The sequence below is a fragment of the Bos indicus x Bos taurus genome, chromosome 10, assembly GCF_003369695.1.
Source record: "Bos indicus x Bos taurus breed Angus x Brahman F1 hybrid chromosome 10, Bos_hybrid_MaternalHap_v2.0, whole genome shotgun sequence".
NCBI lineage: Eukaryota > Metazoa > Chordata > Mammalia > Artiodactyla > Bovidae > Bos > Bos indicus x Bos taurus.
Genome location: NC_040085.1, coordinates 16,732,608 through 16,751,847, shown reverse-complemented (window position 1 = coordinate 16,751,847; position 19,240 = coordinate 16,732,608). Strand labels below are relative to the sequence as shown.

The 19,240-nt window shown below is 40.2% G+C and overlaps 1 gene segment (V, D, J or C); it reads left to right on the top strand.

The window, feature by feature from the left end:
• Positions 1 to 19,240, top strand: part of LOC113899945 — a 1,425,504-nt gene that overhangs the window by 547,047 nt on the left and 859,217 nt on the right.

Here is a 19,240-nt window from a genome sequence, read left to right as displayed (position 1 = left end):
GAGAAGGGCAGAAGAGGAACCTGAGTTGCCACTGAGCACTGATGCCAGAAACAATGGACAAGATACTGGGAGCATCATTTTTGCTTCTGTGGCTTCAACTAGGCTGTGAGTTGTGGAGGAGAAAACCTAGGATATCTCATCAATTAAGTGGACCGAGAAAATTGGATTACAAACAAGCTCATGCAGACAGAAACTCCAAGAAAGAAATAGATGTCTGTGGAACTAATGACTTTTTAATCTCTTTAAGTAGGGGTGAGTGGACAACAGAAGGAAAAAAGTGATCAAGAGCAGGTGAAACAGAGCCCTCAATCTTTGACAGTCCAAGAAGGAGAGATTTCCATTCTGAACTGTAGTTATGAGAAGGGTGCGTTTGACTATCTCCTGTGGCACTGGAAATATCCTGGTAAAGGACCTGCATTCTTGATAGCCATACGTTCAGTTATGAATGAAATGGAAGATGGAAGTTTCACAGTTTCCCTCAATAAGAGTGCCAAACAGCTCGCATTGCACATCGCAACATCCCAGCCTGGCGACTCAGCCACCTACATCTGTGCAGCAAGTGCTGGGTGCTCCCCGGGCACCTGCAACCTGTACCCAAACCTGCAGCTGAGCTGCAGCCACACCCTGCTGTGTAGATGAAATACACATGCACACACGCACACACATCTGTTTGGTCATAAAAATCTTAATATATTTAAGAAAACTGAAATTATATAGAATTTATTCTTCAAAATGGAGATGATACAGAATATCTAGTACAAAGAGATGTCTGTAGAAACTCTCAAATATTTGGAATATATGCACTAACTTAAAAATAACCATAGGTTAAAGGAACAATTACTATGACTTTAGAAAATATTTTGAAAGTAAATATTGTGAGAGCACATTATATAAATATGTATGAGATGCAGCTAAAATAATACATAAAAGGAAATTTATCTATTTAAATGCTTATGTAACTAAAGAAAAAAGGTTGAAAAACTATCATGTAGGCTTTCAGCAAAAGATGATAGAAAAGCGAATTAAACCCAACATAAACTGAAAGAAGTAAGTAATGAAATGTTGGATTGGTGAAATACAAAGAAAGCTATAGGAATAGCCATGAAATACAAAGTTAATTTTGTTAAAATGATCAATAAGATCGAAATATTTCTAGGTAGAATTATCAAGGGAAAAAGAAAAAAAATTATAAATATAAGTAACTAAAAAGAAAGTTATTCTACAAGTTCAATAATGTTAAAAGGGTAATAAAAGAATATAATCAACAAATTTATGTCACTGAGTAAGTGTATAGAAGTAAATTTGCACAAGTAGGGAAGATTTATTTTTTTGACAAAGTGCAAAGACAGTTCAATGGAGGCAACACAGTCTTATGAGCAAATGATTTTGGGACAATTGGATATTCTTGGGAAATAATTGAAACTCGGCCTAAATATCACACCTTATACAAAAATGTGGGTACAGCCTCAAAATGAACCATACCTCCAAGTGTAAGATGTAAAATTTCCAAATCTTTTAGGAAAAACATAAGAGAATATCTTCATGACTTAGGGCTAGACAAAAAGAATTTTGACATGACACCAAGAGCACGATCCATAAACAAACTTAGATTTCATTAAAATTTAAAATGTTTGCTCTGCCAAAGACACTGTTAAGAGAAGGAAAAAGATAAACCACAGAATAACAGGAAATATTTGCAAAATACATTTTCATCAAAAGATTGTGTTCAGAATACAATGAACCCTCTAGACTCAGCAGGAAGAAAACAATCCAGTTGAACACTGTATGATAGATTTACACAGACACTTCATCGGAGAGCGATGTGGTAAGGAAATAAGCATATGAAAAGATGGTCAGGCTAAGTCAAATATCTCTCTTAGTAAATGTCACATTGCACTGGAAAATATGTGGTTATTTTCAAATATCTTTTGATAGCGATTTCTAACATAATTCCAAGGTGATTAGAAAACAGACTGTAGGATTTAAATACCTTTAGACCATAAAATTTTGCACCTTGTTTTATGTCCCTGGCTGTGTAGCAGTGTCTCCTAGTTTACAGTCTATGGGAGCTTGAATAGAATTTGCATCCTACTATTGTGTGAAAATTGCATAAGTCTTAATTATGTTGATTCATAGTGCTTTTCAAGTCTACTATACCCTTCTACTTTTCTGTATACTCATTCTATTAATTTTTGAGAATTTGCCATTGAAACTCCAACTAAAATTTTTAATTCATTTGCTTAAAAATTATTTGTAATCTATAGTGGAGCTGTATTTTGTGTTGTGTTTTCTAAGTCTAATGTAAATGTTTTAATATACTTACATAATTTAAAAAATAATGAGAAAAAACATGGTCAGCATTATTAGTCAATCAGTTCAGTTCAGTCACTCAGTTGTGTCTGACTCTTTGTGACCCCATGAATTGCAGCACGCCAGGCCTCCCTGTCCATCACAAACTCCTGGAGCTCACTCAGACTCGTGTCCATCGAGTCGGTGATGCCATCCAGCCATCTCATCCTCTATCATCCCATTCTCCTGCCTCCAATCACTCCCAGCATCAGTCTTTTCCAGTGAGTCAACTCTTCGCACAAGGTGGCCAAAGTACTGGAGTTTCAGCTTTAGCATCAGTCCTTCCAAAGAACACCCAGGGCTGATCTCCTTTAGCATAGACTCGTTGGATCTCCTTGCAGTCCACAGGACTCTCAAGAGTCTTCTCCAACACCACAGTTCAAAAGCATCAATTCTTTGGCACTCAGCTTTCTTCACAGTCCAACTCTCACATCCATACATGACCACTGGAAAAACCATAGCCTTGACTAGACGGACCTTTGTTGACAAAGTAATGTCTCTGCTTTTGAATATGCTATCTAGGTTGATCATAACTTTACTTCCAAGGAGTAAGTGTCTTTTAATTTCATGGCTGCAGTCACCATCTGCAGTGATTTTGGAGCCCAGAAAAATAAAGTCTGCCACTGTTTCCACTGTTTCCCCATCTATTTGCAATGAAGAGATGGGACCAGATGCCATGATCTTCGTTTTCTGAATGTTGAGCTTTAAGCCAACTTTTTCACTCTCCTCTTTCACTTTCATCAATAGGCTCTTTAGTTCTTCTTCACTTTCTGCCATAAGGGTGGTGTCATCTGAATATTTGAACTTATTGACATTTCTCCCAGAAATCTTGATTCCAGTTTGTGCTTCATCCAGCCGAGCATTTCACATGATGTACTCTGCATATAAGTTAAATAAGCAGAGTGACAATAGACAGCCTTGATGTACTCCTTTTCCTATTTGGAACCAGTCTGTTGTTCCATGTCCAGTTCTAACTGTTGCTTCCTGACCTGCATATAAATTTCTCAAGAGGCAGGTCAGGTGGTCTGGTATTCACGTCTCTTTCAGAATTTTCCAGTTTATTATGATCCACACAGTCAAAGGCTTTGACATAGTCAATAAAGCAGAAATAGATGTTTTTTCTGGAACTCTCTTGCTTTTTCCATGATCCAGCAGATGTTGGGAATTTGATCTCTGGTTCCTCTGCCTTTTCCAAAGCCAGCTTGAACATCTGAAAGTTCACGGTTCACGTATTGCTGAAGCCTGGCTTGGAGAATTTTAAGCATCACTTTACTAGCATATGAAATGAGCCTTTACAGTCAGCAAAAACAAGATCTGGAGCTGACTGTGGTCAGATCTTGGGCTCCTTATTTTAAAATTCAGGTTTAAATTGAAGAAAGGCTGGAGAACCACTAGGCCATTCAGGTACGACCTAAATAAAATCCCTTAATTTAAATAATTTAAACAGTATTCAACATAACATTTTTATTAAATTCAATAAATTCATTGGCTCATTAAACAGATAATTCTTGAGTGCCTAGTCTGTACCAACCTCTCTTATAAACAGTTGAATTATATGGTTGAGTAAATTTTAAATATGGGAATGTTGGATACAAATGAAAACTAAAGAGATCAAGAAGTGAGAATCATACGACTGCAGTAAAGCAGTCAAAGATAGTTAAAACCTTCTATAGAGTGTTTAGGACCAAGAAAATACAGATTAGTACAGAGGTATTACAAGTAAGATGTGTGTGCTGTGTGGTAAGTTGCTTCAGTCATGTCTGACCCTGTGAATGCATGGTCTATAGCCCAGCAGGCTCCCTTGTCCAAAGGACTCTCTAGGCACAAATATTGGAGTGGGTTGCCATGCCCTTCTCCAGGCGATCTTCTCAATCCAGGGATTGAAACTGTGTCTCTTAAGTCTCCTGCATTAGCAGGTGAGTTCTTCACTAGAGTCACGTGAAGTGAAAGTGAAGGCCGCTCAGTCATGTCTGACTCTTTGTGAACCCATGGACGGTAGTCCATGGAATTCTCCAGGGCAGAATACTGGAGTGGGTAGCCTACCCCTTCTGCAGTGTATCTTCCCAATCCAGGAATTGAACCAGGGTCTCCTACATTGCAGATGGGTTTTACCAACTGAACCATCAGGGAGTTACCTGGGAAGCCTATTTACCTTCAAACCTGAGGAACTTTTCAAATAGTTGCTTGTTGACTTTGGGTCTGGGTTTAGCTCTCCAGTTCTTTTATTCAGTCACAAGACGGGGTTGCTTCATCTGAAAACTGTTTCTGGGAGAAGGGAAGGGAAATTTGTTTTCCATTGATGTTCCCAAAAAAGGAAAAATGACATGCTTCCATCTTCTTTAGACAACTTGTGCTTTATTATCCCTTGTTGAATGTGTGTGGTCAAGGATTCAGGGGATCTTAGCCAAATAGCCTAAACCCTTTCCATGTACCTCCCTAAACACTGCTTTCCCATTTGCCTGCTCTGATTATCCCTTCACCTTTCTATTCCTTAAAATCTTTTTCCCCACCTCCAGCTTTTTTTTTACCACTCACACTCATCTCCACCCAAACCCCACTTGGTTTGCCTTTCTGTCTATTCCTCTGCCTTAGCATCCTTGCTGCACAACAGCCACACGCATTGGCATAGGGAACATGAGGATTATGGACCACTGTTCAAGGAGGATGAGGTGAACACCATCTATGTCAATCAGTATATTAAGAACAGATGCATGAAAATTGTCTAACTAGATGGTAATAGATGCATGATTCCAAGAACATTAACAGGAGCTCCGAGCTCCAGGATGTGTAGCTTTTAGTCTCAATGTTAATCTTTCCATCTCCCAAACCATATTCTACTTTTGAACCTCCCAAAGATTTTCTGAAATGTGGATAGGAATTCATCATCTTACAACACAGAGCTAAGTGCATTTTTCTGGGATTAAATACTGCATTCCACAAGCTTCTTGGAGCATCAGCCAATTTCTTAAGAAATAAATGATAGACCAATGGTTGTGCATAGACACATCACTGTGATTGGTGTTCCTTTGCCAGAACCAGACATTAAACTTCATAGATGACTGCACAGTGAGCTGGGAATGTTTCACCATCTTTTGAGGACATGACTAAAATAGGGGAGGAAGACCTAGATAAGGAAATGCTTGATCATTGGCTGAGAAGGTCCTGGCAACAACACGGTGGTATCTGCACTCGTTGTAAGTCTTTACCAACAGCTGTTGCCTCTGTTCTCTGGAACCTCCTTAAGCCAAGGATCAGACACAAGCCTGAGCTCTGAGCCCGTGGTCCTAGCTTATCCTTGAAGTATGAGGCTGGTGACTGGAGTAACTGTGTTTCTGACCTTGGGTGAGTGTTCTGTGTCTACAAGGGATGACTTGAGGGCAAAGGGCCACAAAGTTATTTGCTCTCTACTCCTCTCCCTGTGCTGTATTCAGCATTATAGTGATGGATCTGAGAAATGATCTGTGGGTTTGCTAAAGAGGACAGATTTCTACATGACAGGTTAAATCATGGCCATGATTCCGGACAAGTCCTTAGCAGTAAGCAGTTTGTAGGAAATCTCTTGGTCTATTGAGCCAACGACCCATGGAACAAAGCCTATGGATCTCCAATTCTTGCCACATCTTTGGTCTCTATAATTTTGTTGTTGTTCAGTCACTAAGTTGTATACAACTTTTTACGTACATGGATGGCAGTATGCCAGGCTCCTCTGTCCTCTACTGTCTCCTAGAGTATGCTCAAATTCATGTCCATTAAGACGATAATGCTGTTTAACCATCTCGCCCTCTACAACCCCCTTCTCCTTTTGCCTTCAATCTTTCCCAGAATCAGGATATTTTCCAATGAGTCGGGTCTTGTCATCAAGTGAACAAAGTATTGGAAGTCAGTTTCAGCATCAGTCCTTCCAATGAATATTTAGGGTTCATTTCCTTTAGATTGACTGGCTTGATCTCCTTGCAGTCCAGTAATGAACACCAATAATATTTTTGCAGGACATAAATAGAAACAGTGGAGTAAGGATTAGGGTTATGAGAGGGTTATGACTTTGATCCATAGAATTACACTGATTTGTGCTCTGGAGCTAATTTGATTTCTTAACCCCATAGGGACTGTGATTGATGCTAAGACCACCCAGCCCAGCTCCATAGATTGTGCTGAAGGAGAGGATGTAAACCTGCCTTGTAATAACTATACCATTGGTGGAAATGACTATATACATTGGTTTCAGCAAAATCCCAATCAGAATCCATAGTATGTCATTCATGGCTTATGAAGCACCGTGAACAGCAGCATGGCCTCTCTGAACACAGCTTCTGACAGCACTTTGGTCCTGCCCCAGGTCACCATGAGAGACACTGCTGTGTACTATTGTGTCTTGAGAGAGGCACACTGAGGCAGATGGGGCTGCACCTGTGCAGTGTTTCTCTGGTGGCCAGAAGGGGGAACACAGCAGGGGAGCAGTCACGAGAGCAAATCTAGAGTCATCTAGGAGAGTCAGAGAGCAGTAAGAGATGAGGATAATGAAGGGAAGAGAAGGGAAGAAGATGGATAAAGAAAAGATGAAAAGGAGGACAAGGAAGTGGTGCTTCATTGGTTGATGTGGCTGAGAAGAATTATATGGCTACTAAGAATCCTAACTGGAACACAGAAATCAAGTGAGAAGCATTAACAGCTTGTCATGTTTCTTTCTTGCATCAATAAAATGTTGGTTCCAGTGTGTTAGTCTCAACCTGAAAGTGAGAAAAATACAAATAATTCTCCTGTTCCAAAGGCTTCTTTTATGTGCAGCCTCAAGAACTGTAGCCTGCCAGGCTCCTCTGTCCAACGGATTTTTCAGGCAAGAATACTGGAGTGGGTTGCCATTTCTTCCTCCATGGGATCATCCTGACCCAGGGATCAAACCTGGTCTTTTTTGTCTCCAGCACTGCAGGCAGATTATTTACCATTGTGCCACCTGGGAAGAGGTCCAGTTCATTCTTTACAATGTCCATGTAATACTCTGAGACATTCTGTCATTAATTGCCTTTCCATTAATACATTATTAATAAATAATTGTTTCTATTGCTGTGCTATCATAAAGAGTGTTGTCTTTATATATCTTTGTAATTCATTTTTGTATCTACGGAGACATCTCTATTATAATGTATTTCTGAAACTAGAATGGCTATTCACAAAACAAGGTGATTTTAAAAATTTTTTGAAAACTGACAACTTGTCATTCGTGTGGTATAAACAATTATATTTCAGCTAACGGGGAGAAGGTGCAGTTTGAATCCTCTAAAAATTGAGAAATACCAGTATTTTTCATTTTAACAATCTAAATAAACTTTATTGGTAGTCATTTTACTGGTCCCTGGGCTTCCTACAGAGTTATAAGGAATAGCAAGGAGAGATAAGGGAGACCTCCTCAGTGATCAATGAAAAGAAATTGAGGAAAACAATAGAATGGGAAAGACTAGAGATCTTTTCAATAAAGTAAGAGATACCTGCTGCTGCTAAGTTGCTTCAGTCATGTCCGACTCTGTGCTACCCCATAGACGGCAGCCCACCAGGCTCCCCTATCCCTGGGATTCTCCAGGCAAGAACACTGGAGTGGGTTGCCATTTCCTTCTCCAATGCATAAAAGTGAAAAGTGAAAAGTGAAAATGAAGTTGCTCAGTCGTGTCCAACTCTTCGCAACTCCATGGACTGCAGCCTATCAGGCTCCTCCATCCATGGGATTTTCCAGGCAAGAGTACTGGAGTGGGGTGCCATTGCCTTCTCCATTAAATGCAAAGATGGGCACAATAAAGGACAGAAATGGTATGTATCTAACAGAAGCAGAATATGTTAAGAAGAGGTGGAAAGAATACACAGAAGAACTATACAAAAAATATCTTCATGACCCAGACAACCATGATGGTGTGATCACTCACCTAGAGCCAGACATCCTGGAATTTGAAGTCAAGTGGTACTTAGAAAGCATTGCTATTAACAAAGCCAGTGAAGGTGATGGAATTCCAGTTGAGCTCTTTCAAATCCTAAAATATGATGCTGGGAAAGTGCTGCATTCAATATGCCAGCAAATTTGGAAAACTCAGCAGTGGCCACAGGACTGGAAAAGGTCAGTTTTCATTCCAGTCCCAAAGAAAGGCAATGCCGAAGAACGTTCAAGCTACTACAGAATTGTACTCATCTCATACGCTAGCAAAGTAATGCTCAAAATTCTCCAAGACAGACTTCAACAGTACGTGAACTACGAACTTCCAGATGTTCAAGTTGGATTTAGAAAAGGCAGAGGAGCCAGAGATCAAATTGCCAACATCAGCTGAAGCATCAAAAGAGCAAGAGAGCTCCAGAAAAACATCTAATTCTGCTTTATTGACTATGCCAAAGCCTTTGACTGTGTGGATCACAATAAACTGTGGAATATTCTGAAAGAGATGTGAATACCAGACCACCTTACCTGCCTCCTGAGAAATCTGTATGCAGGTCAAGAAGCAACAGTTAGAACTGGACACAGAACTGGACATGGACTGGTTCAAATTGGGAAAGGAGTACATCAAGGCTGTCTATTGTCACCCTGCTTATTTAACTTATATGTAGAGTACATCATGTGAAATCCTGGGCTGGATGAAGCACAAACTGGGATCAAGATTGCCAGGAGAAATATCAATAACATCAGATATGCAGATGACACTACCCTTATGGCAGAAAGCAAAGAAGAACTAAAGAGCCTCTTGATGAAAGTGAAAGAGGAGAGTGAAAAAGTTGGCTTAAACTACAACATTCAGAAAACTAAGATCATGTCACCCAGTCCCATCACTTCATGGCAAATAGATGGGGAAATAGTGGAAACAGTGACAGACTTTATTTTCTTGGGCTCCAAATCACTGTAGATGATGACTGCAGCCATGAAATTAAATGACACCTGCTCCTTGGAAGAAAAGCTATGACCAACCTATACAGCATACCAAAAAGCAGAGACATTACTTTGCCAACAAAGGTCCTTCTAATCGAAGCTATTGTTTTTCCAGTAGTCATGTATGGATGTGAGAATTGGACTATAAAGAAAGCTGAGCGCCGAAGAATTGAAGCTTTTGAACTTTGGTGTTAGAGAAGACTCTTGAGAGTCCCTTGGACTATAAGCCAGTCAGTCCTAAAGGAAATCAGTCCTGAATATTCACTCGAAGGACAGATGCTGAAACTGAAGCTCCAATACTTTGGCCACCTGATGGGAAGAACTGATTCATTGGAAAGACCCTGATGCTGGGAAACATTGAAGGCAGGAGAAGGGGATGACAGAGATGAGATGGTTGGATGGCATCACTGACTCTATGGACATGAGTTTGATTAAGTTCCAGGAGTTGGTGATGGACAGGAAAGCCTGGCATGCTGCAGTCCATGGGGTCACAGAGTCAGACACTACTGAGTTACTGAACTGAACATTCATACAATAAAATATAATTTATAGATCAACTTGAAATAGGGTTAAGTCTCAATAATCCATTTTAAGTTGAAAATACAGTAAGTGGGAAATGCATTTAATATACTTACCCTACTGTGAGTCAGAGCCTCGCCTGGCCTACCTTAAAAGTATTATACTGAAAGTGAAACACGTAACGGTTGTACGGGTACAGACTGGCTGTAAGTGGATCAGTTGCTTACCCCCCTGTTCCTGGGTCTGACTGAGAGCTCAGCTCAGTGTTGCTACCAAGAACCATCAGAGGATGTAATACAGCATGTTGCTAGCAAAGGGAAAGATCAAAATTCAAAATTCGAAGTATGGTTTCTAGTGAATGCATACATAGCTTTCTCCACACCAGAAAGTCAAAAATCCTAAGTTGATTCATCATAAGTTAGAGACAGTCTCTTGTGATTGATTATTGATACACTCAATAGCCTAGATGGACCTCAATGCTGAGTGAAAAAAAAGTCAGTCTCAGAAGACTACACGGTAGATGATTACGCTTAACATATTTTTATGATTGTATACATAATGTATGAGTTTACTTATATAGAGTTCTCATAAAGACAAAATATAGAGATGAAAAGATCAGCATCTGCTAGGGGTCATCACCAGTTGCAGGGTTGGGGAGGGTGTGAAAATGGTTATCTTTTGAGAGATGGAACAATTCTGTATCATGATTTTAGTGGTGGTACAAAAACCTACACCTGTGACAAAATTTCACAGAGTTATGCATAAAAAAGAGTGCATATAAAGCTGAGGTATCAGGTTATCATTTGTATTTTAACAATATTTTAGAGCTCTAAAACTCAGAAAAAATTTTGTTAAAAATTTTGGATAAAAGACTGTTCTATACCTCCAATTAAAATAAATAAATTTATATTAAAAAACAATTTTGGATAAGACTGCCTTTCTCCAAGACCAAAGTCTGTGAATTTTTAAACAGAGTATTTAGATTTTGGATGGAGAAATGTAAGCATAGGCTAAATGAATGACCAGTAAGTAAGTAGATTACAAGAAGCGTTCATAGCTTGTACTACATCTTATTTTAGGTCTGTTCATGTTGCTGCAGATGACATTATTTTGTTCTTTTTCATGGCTGAGTGCTTTCATTGTGGGTTTTTCCTGGTAGCTCTGTGGTAAAGAATCTGCTTGCCAAGCATGAGATGTGGGTTTGATCCCTGGGTCAAGTATAGCCACTGGGAGAAGGAAATGGCACCCCACTCCAGTATTTTTGCTTGAGAAATTCCATGAACAAAGGAGCCTAATGGGCTACAGTCCATGGGGTCACAGAGTCTGAGGGGACTGGCAACTAAACAGCAACAACAATTTCATTGTACATATGTACCACATGTTTATCCATTCCTCTGTCCATGGACATTTCATTTTGCTGTAACACAACATTGTAAATCAACTATACTTCAAAAAAGTTTCTAAAAACAAATCCTACTTTAGATGGGATGGCAAATTTTTTCTGTTGAATAATCATCAATGAATGTCAACTTGTTTGTTCTTCAATACCCCTCAGCTCAAATCTTTACTAATAACTGCTTTTGCAAAGTCCTCTTTCAGGCCCGAACTGAAGCAGGGTCTCCAGCATTGCAGGCAGATTCTTTACCAACTAAGTTATCAGGGAAGCCCTTTTTTCAGACTCAGTGTAACTTAATTATGGTGAAAGAAAAATAGACAAAGTAAAGGTTTGTGGTGAATCACACTTTTTTCCCCCATCTGTGCAGAGACCACATTACCTATGAACATGACAAACCCCACTTCCTGTTTGAAGGTGTCACACAAGAAGCAGTTACTATGTATATGTGCTGCCAGGCACTCAAAGACACTGAACTCTCAGCTTGAGGCAGAACTAGGCACGTTTGTGCAGGGGATTCCATGCCTCATGCCGCTCTCCAGTCTGCTCTGGGTGCTCCTGGCTTTCACCTTCTCTGGTAGGGATGCTTCCAAGCCTGGGTTCGAGTGTTCAGGGTGAAAGGACAGCCCACAGGCGCGCGGTGCTGCACAGGGACTTGGGGAGGAAAGGAGGACTGGGGAAAAGCAAGCGTCATAGGATTTTAGTTTGGTTTTTCTTTTTGGAGACCTAAATGAGTCTAATTCCTACACTATTTTATTCACTGCTTCATCTATTTTCTGATTTTTTCCACAGGATCTGGTGTGGCCCAGAAAGTTCCTCAAGACCAGCCAGAAATATCCAGTCAAGTTGGGGAGTCAGCCACCATGAACTGTCAGTATGAGACAAGTTGGAACAGTTATAACATTTTTTGGTATAAGCAGCTTTCCAGTGGAGAGATGATTTACCTTATTGGTCAGAATTCTGCACCAACCCGCGGAACATAAAAATATGACTACTTCATCACAAGTACCTTCCAAAATTTATGCAAATCTCTTTAATGGCCAAGCCTAACCCAGAACAAAAAGGGAAGCAAATTCAAGGAAATAGATTTCCAGATAGTTAAAGTGAAACAGTACAAAGCTACCATAATACCTAAACTAGTTAACTTCCCTCTTTGTTAACTAAGTATTCATCAGTACCTCCTTGAACAACACTACTTTCTAATAAGGACAACAGGAAAATTATGCGCCCCTGTTAACATGATGTAACTATTTCTTCAATCAACCAAAGCAACCTATCTCCCTCAAAGAGAATACCAAGTTCATTTATCTATTTAGGGGTGATGTTCTTTCCTCTGATAGCTGAATCAGAGAATCCATTGAATTCTTTAACTTGACTACTGAGATACAAAGAGATAAAAATTAACTTGCAGTAGCACATTTTATGCTACTACAGGCAGGAAAACTGCAGATGGAAGTTAAAAATGGTTAATGTATACATAAATATATTCATATAAAATGAAAGTAATTTCATAACTATTATATTTTTTGTTACTGCAAATGGTCACATGGTTGTAACTGGTATTTATAACTACCTCATGCATTGCTGCTGCTGCTGCTGCTGCTAAGTCACTTAATTCATGTCCGACTCTGTGCGACCCCATAGATGGCAGCCCACCAGGCTCCCCTGTCCCTGGGATTCTCCAGGGAAGAACATTGAAGTGGGTTGCCGTTTCCTTCTCCAATGCATGAAAGTGAAAAGTGAAAGGGAAGTCGCTCAGTCGTGTCTGACTCCTAGCGACCCCATGGACTGTAGCCCACCAGGCTCCTCCGTCCATGGGATTTTCCAGGCAAGAGTGGTGGAGTGGGGTGCCATTGCCTTCTCCAACCTCACGCATTACCTATTCTATAATCTCTGCTCATAGCAAGAATCTCCACTCACTGTTGTATTTAACTTCGTATAAAACAAGCTCCTTATTCATGAACAACGCTATATGGAAAGTGGTAAAGATGAATAAGGAATTCTGCAAGTCCAACTCTGTGGTTTTGGCAGAAGTTTGCAAAGCATTGAAGACAAATCCAAGCGTCTATTTTAGTGGGTAAAACTCTTACTAATACTCAGGGGAAATTGATATGCTGTATTCTGGGAAACATCATTAATAATGATACCTGACTTTTCACAGGCAATAAGAGTCACAAAAGGTAAGTATTTCTAAAGAAAACAAACACATGAAAGTTTCAAGAGCTTCTTATGAGCATGCAAGTATATTTTTAAATTGTTTTTGTTTGTTAAAAATCACTGCAAAGAGAGGGAAAAGTCAAGGCCCAACTGGAAGGCTATGTATGCAATACACAGTCCTGAAAAAGGACTCAAATGCAGGGTATATTAAAAGCACATAAATCAATAAGAAGAGAAAATAGCTAATAAGAATAGCAAAATCTTAGAGATCCAAATCAGAAATATTATATCCAATAGGTAGTAAACATGCAATATGACCTTGATTTTACTGTTTTTACAGAAACCAAGATCAAACCTCATCTGTTCCATCAATGTCCTTTCAGCCTGAGTGTACCAATGTAGCTACATGTACATGACACTGAAAGGATAAAGAAAAATAATGACTGTCTCCAGGAAAGGAAGTGATTAAGTAAATATCCTGGAAGCTTCCATTACTGAACTGACGTGTGTCGGAGGGGGGGAGGGAAGTAGGTCACAGAAGTGGACTTTGAAGGAAAGGTAGGCTTTAGTAGAATAAAGAAAGTTGATATTTATTGAGCTTACTATAATATAGTAAGGCACGGGATGAATTTACAATCCATTATCTAATTTAAGTGTTAAAACCCTATGAGACAGGTTTTATTGTTCTATTTCTTTTAATCTTTGAGAAGTGAGACATAACTTTTCTAACTGTGAAAAGTGTCCCAAACTTTTATTGTCTTCCAGAGTATACCATCTCAGACGGCTCCTTAAGAGAAAGTTTGGGTATGGAGAAGCACTTGGATCTAAGACAGGGCGGCTGGATGTCTCAGGGATGGTGACATTATACTAGTTTAAACTGGAAACTAAAGGCAACTAGGAAAGAAGATGGTAAACCTAGGTAAAAATTGCCCCAGGATCAGTAGATGAGGAAATCATCCACTATCCAGTTAAGTGCTAAATGCTTTAGCAAGTTTATTAGTTGTAGTGTGCCTGGAAAAACAAGAGGCTACAGGAAAAGAAGAGATATCACTCCTTAAACACTCCAAGCATATCCCTATATCAAGACCTGTGCCTCTTGCCTTTGCCCTCTCTGCTGTGACTCTATCCCTCGAAACATTTACATGGTGCACCTCTGAAAACTCAAATGTCACACCTTTGTGAGTGCTTTATCTTAATGTTACTATTTGCATTCCCAGAGAATCAGGCTCCAGCGACTGCGTAGCAAGAATGAAAGCTGAAGCACCTGGTGTCCTGCTAAATATTTTGTGACGCTTACCCTGGGCACCTTGCCGCCCTCTGGTGATCGTGGATTAATTTGCGGGCAAACCTAGTCACTTGTACTATGTGCCTGGAGAATCCCATGGACTGAAGAGCGTGAGTGGCTACACTTCAAAGGTTTCAAAGACTGAGAGGCTAGGCATGTACGCATGCACACTGGTCACAATAGGGCCTGCCATTGTGCAACCAAAGTCATGTAAACATCTCAACGCAGAAATCATAGGAGAGAGAAGATTCGGGACAACTGGCTGGTTTTTAATCTTTGCTTACCAGATGTGAAAATGATTGACTTCAAATGACAAATATTGGATTGGCCAAAAAGTATCTTCATGTTTTCTTGTAGCATCTTACATGCGATGATTTTGGCTGGCAAGTAATAGGCTACCTTGGAAAGGAAGCTCAGAATTATTGCACAAAGGGTTGTTTTCTTTTTCCCTTCTTCTTCTGGTAAGTGAAATCGTTTCTACTGCTCTGTCCTTTCTTGTAGTATAGTATAGAAATATTCTGAGAATGGGAGCAAGACTCAAAAATGGGGAAAAAACTAAGCAATCATAGCAAACACTGCTTGGTATACTCATTCCAACAACAACATCTCAATCTCTCAATATAACACCCTAATGAGCTGATTTTTCCTGAACAGTAAGAACATGATAGACCATGGAAACTTATGAAAATACATGAAATCTACCATTTAAACTGCCAATTACACCTCAAAAAATATTAAGCTCTATCTTGCAGATAGACTCCTTTGCAATTTGAGAGTTTGGCTCCCCAGTCCTCAGCGTTCTGTGTGTTGCCTGTACCTGAATGAGAGTGCATGCTGGGGCAGTGCTGTGTGAGGCGATTTTCAGGGGTGTTCTCACTCAGTTCTTATCCTAACCCTTCAAGTTGGGTCCACGCTACTTTAGGGAGGCAGTGTAACAGTGCCTGAGATGAAAGACTTGGATTATGTTTCCAGACCTACCACTCGTTAGTTGAGTGATCTTGGGAGTATCACTTAAATATTTTTATGCGTCAGTTTCCTCATATCTGCAAGGTGGATATTGATAGAATCTACCATGCAGGGTTCTTAGGAGAAGTGAATGAGATGATGAATGCCAATGTGAGCCCGGTGCCCAGAAGAAGGATACTGACTATTCACAGAAATGGAAATTGAACGTGAGAGAGGTTTGATACCTTGCCTGGTGTTCCAGAGTAAGTGTCAGAGTGGAGCCCTCCCTCGATACCTTACTTAGAGCACAGGCCTTTCCTCATCCCAAGAGTAACTCTCTATCTTAATACAGTATTGTGTTGTCCTTGAAGTGCTTATCCAGTGCAGTGGGTGCTGTGCTGGTTTGATTCTTGATCAGGGAGCTAAGATTCCACATGCCTTGTCCCCACCCCCCCCAAAAAATTAAAAAACCCAGAAGCAATATTGTAACAAATTCAATAAAGTCTTTAAAAATGATTGACATCAAGAAAATTCTTTTTAAAAAAAGAAAAAAAATCAACAAGTAGACTCCTATTATTTTTAAAACATATAACCTCTGACATTTAAAACATTTACAGAACATCATTAATGTAGGGGCATGACAAATTCCAAATACGATATGCTCCATACCAGATAGATAAGTGTTTCACAGATCTAGGCTGCAGAACGTTCCTCTGCTGAGGATACTTGATTAGGATAAATGGAGAGGAACACTTTGCCAGCCTCATGGCTGATCCTGTGGCTTCATCTTGGCCGTAAGTCCTGGGGCTGCTGAAGACATTCTGAACAGTCTGGGGTGGTGATGGGGAAGGAGGGAGATGCAGTCAGGCACCTCAAGATTCTAATATTTGGGAATGTGTGAAGGCAATGAACACCGTAGAGAAATCAGTTTCTATATGTGACCTTGTCTTTCTGAACAGGAGTGAGCAGCCTCTTGACTGTGGAACAGCATCCTCCCTTGCTGTGGGTTCAGGAAGGAGATAGCACCAATTTCACCTGCAGTTTCCCTTCCAGCTCTTTCTATGCTTTACACTGGTACAGATGGGAACCTGCAAAGAGCCCCAAGAACCTGTTTGTAATAAGTGTAAATGGGGATGAAAAGAAGCAAGGGCGAGTGAGAGTCACTCTGAATACTAAGGAGGGCTACAGCTCCATGTACATCAGAGGATCCCAGCCTGAAGACTCAGCCACATACCTCTGTGCCTCCACACAGTGCCCCTCCGCCCTCTGCAGCCCATACCCAAACCCGTGCCTGCTGCTGCTCTGGGACTAGCATTGACGAAGAGCCATTGTCTGGAGGAAAAGGGAAATTCAATGAATAACAGTGTTTTTGGTAATCAGGGGGAAATGCAGACATAGATAAACAGGCATTCCAGTCACTGTAGCTTCCTCAACTAACTGGACTGTTCCTAAACATCACTAATCTCTAGTACCACCAATATACTGGCCATATCATTAATTCGAATTCCTAGCCTCCTCTGTCCCTGTGATTCCAAGTAAACTAGATAGTTTTCAAACCTATCTAAAATAATGTGGTTATACCTGAGTAATATTTACCCCTCACTATTGCTACATCCTAAGAGCTAGCCTTTATGGTATTTCCTTATGTGCACGAATGTAATATGGGGATATGCTGTCTCACACGTCTGGCATGGAAGTCTGCATGTTTTATACAAGAACAGTCAATTCTGTCTCATTTAACTCATTGGAGATTCTCGTTTTGCTTTAGTGCAAACTTCCCACTACATGGACATCTGTATGCCATTTCTTTACTATGTGGCTATTTGTATTTTTATTTATTTTTTTTAAATTTTATTTTATTTTTAAACTTTACAATATTGTATTAGTTTTGCCAAATATCGAAATGAATCTGCCACAGGTGTACCCGAGTTCCCCATCCTGAACCCTCCTCCCTCCTCCCTCCCCTACCCTCCCTCTGGGTCGTCGCAGTGCACCAGCCCCAAGCATCCAGTACCTTGCATCGAACCTGGACTGGCGACTCGTTTCATACATGATATTATACATGTTTCAATGCTATTCTCCCAAATCTCCCCACCCTCTCCCTCTCCCACAGAGTCCATAAATCACTGTGATATCTGGAAGAAGCATTGATAGGGGAAATTTACTACTAAAACTTGGTCTCTCCCCCAGTTTATATTGTACTTGTGATAATGAATCAGTAATCAAACTCCAGAATCTGAGTTTCTTAGTAATTTCCAAGTATATGAAGCTGATCAATTATCTGATCCTGTGCTCATTTTGCAGATTTCCAAATAACCCACCAGTTTAATACTATATTGGGCTTCTCTGATGGCTCAGATGGTAAAGAATCTGCCTACAATGCAGGAAAGCCATGTTTGATCCCTGGGTCAGGAAGATCCCCTGGAGGAGAGAATGGCTATCCATATTCTTGCCTGGATAATTCCATGGGCAGAGGAGCCTGGTGGGCTATAGTCCATGGAGTCACAAAGAGTTGGACACGACTGAGTGACTAACACTTTAACTTAATACCACATTGGTGCTTTGCTGCTGCTAAGTCACTTCAGGTGTGTCCGACTCTGTGCGACGCTAAGGACGGTAGCCCGCCAGGCTCCTCTGGCAGAGGCTGCTAATTCCAGGGTCTTTCTGGGGTTTATCAACATGAATTACTTTGCTTCTGGGCCTCTTCATCTTACAGCTTGTGTTTTCAGGTTTCTCCCCTGGAGAATCCCAGGGACAGCGGAGTCTGGTGGGCTGCTGTCTATGGGGTAGCACAGAGTTGCATACGACTAAAGCGACATAGCAGCAGCAGCAGCACCCCACCATATACATCAGTAATTAATATCCAGCCTCTGTCCAGTCTCCTGAATTACGTTGTTATTGTGCTCTCTCTCTTTCATAAATTTATATTTTAAAAAATCTGTTAGTGTCATTATGTTTAGGAAAGATAATACATATTATAAAAACAATACTGGTTTGCATACAAATCCCTCAGACCGAAACTATTTAAGAGACGTTCATGTGAAAGATTTCTTTTTCAAAGATCATTCACAAGGCAGTAATGAATCTATATGTCCATCAGATTGCAAATGGTTGAATCTGTTTTGCTATATGAATGTGCATAGAACTGGAAGGTAGAGCACAGAAGTGAGTGAGGTGAACCTGTAGTTCATTGTACAGTAGCGTTGATGGAATTAAACAACATGCAAAAAAAGAGCTGCTGGTCAACTTCCCAAACTGGATCTTCAACATTATTGGCATAAAGATCAATGGAAGAAATTTCAGTGAAGACCCTGTGTTTTAGCTAACTATGAATTGGTAGAAACAAAAAGCACAGAGAAAAAGCAAGGACAAAATATGTCTATACTGTGTGTTGCTGCAACACAGTGCTTCATGTATTTTTCATACCAAAGAACATATAGAAACTGATTACATTTGTACAGCACTTCAATATAGAATGCTGCTTGAAACTGACCTTTGATTCCACATTCCCTGGGTTCTTCCTCACATTAGGAGGTAAGGAGATAAAACACTTTCCACACAGGTAATCAATTCCTGGATGCAGAGGCACATAATTTGGAAAATCTACTCTTATAAACCTGGGGGAAATGCAAACCTGGAAGTGAGATTCCTTAAAAAACACCTGTGTCTTTATGAAAGTCATATACAACCAAGC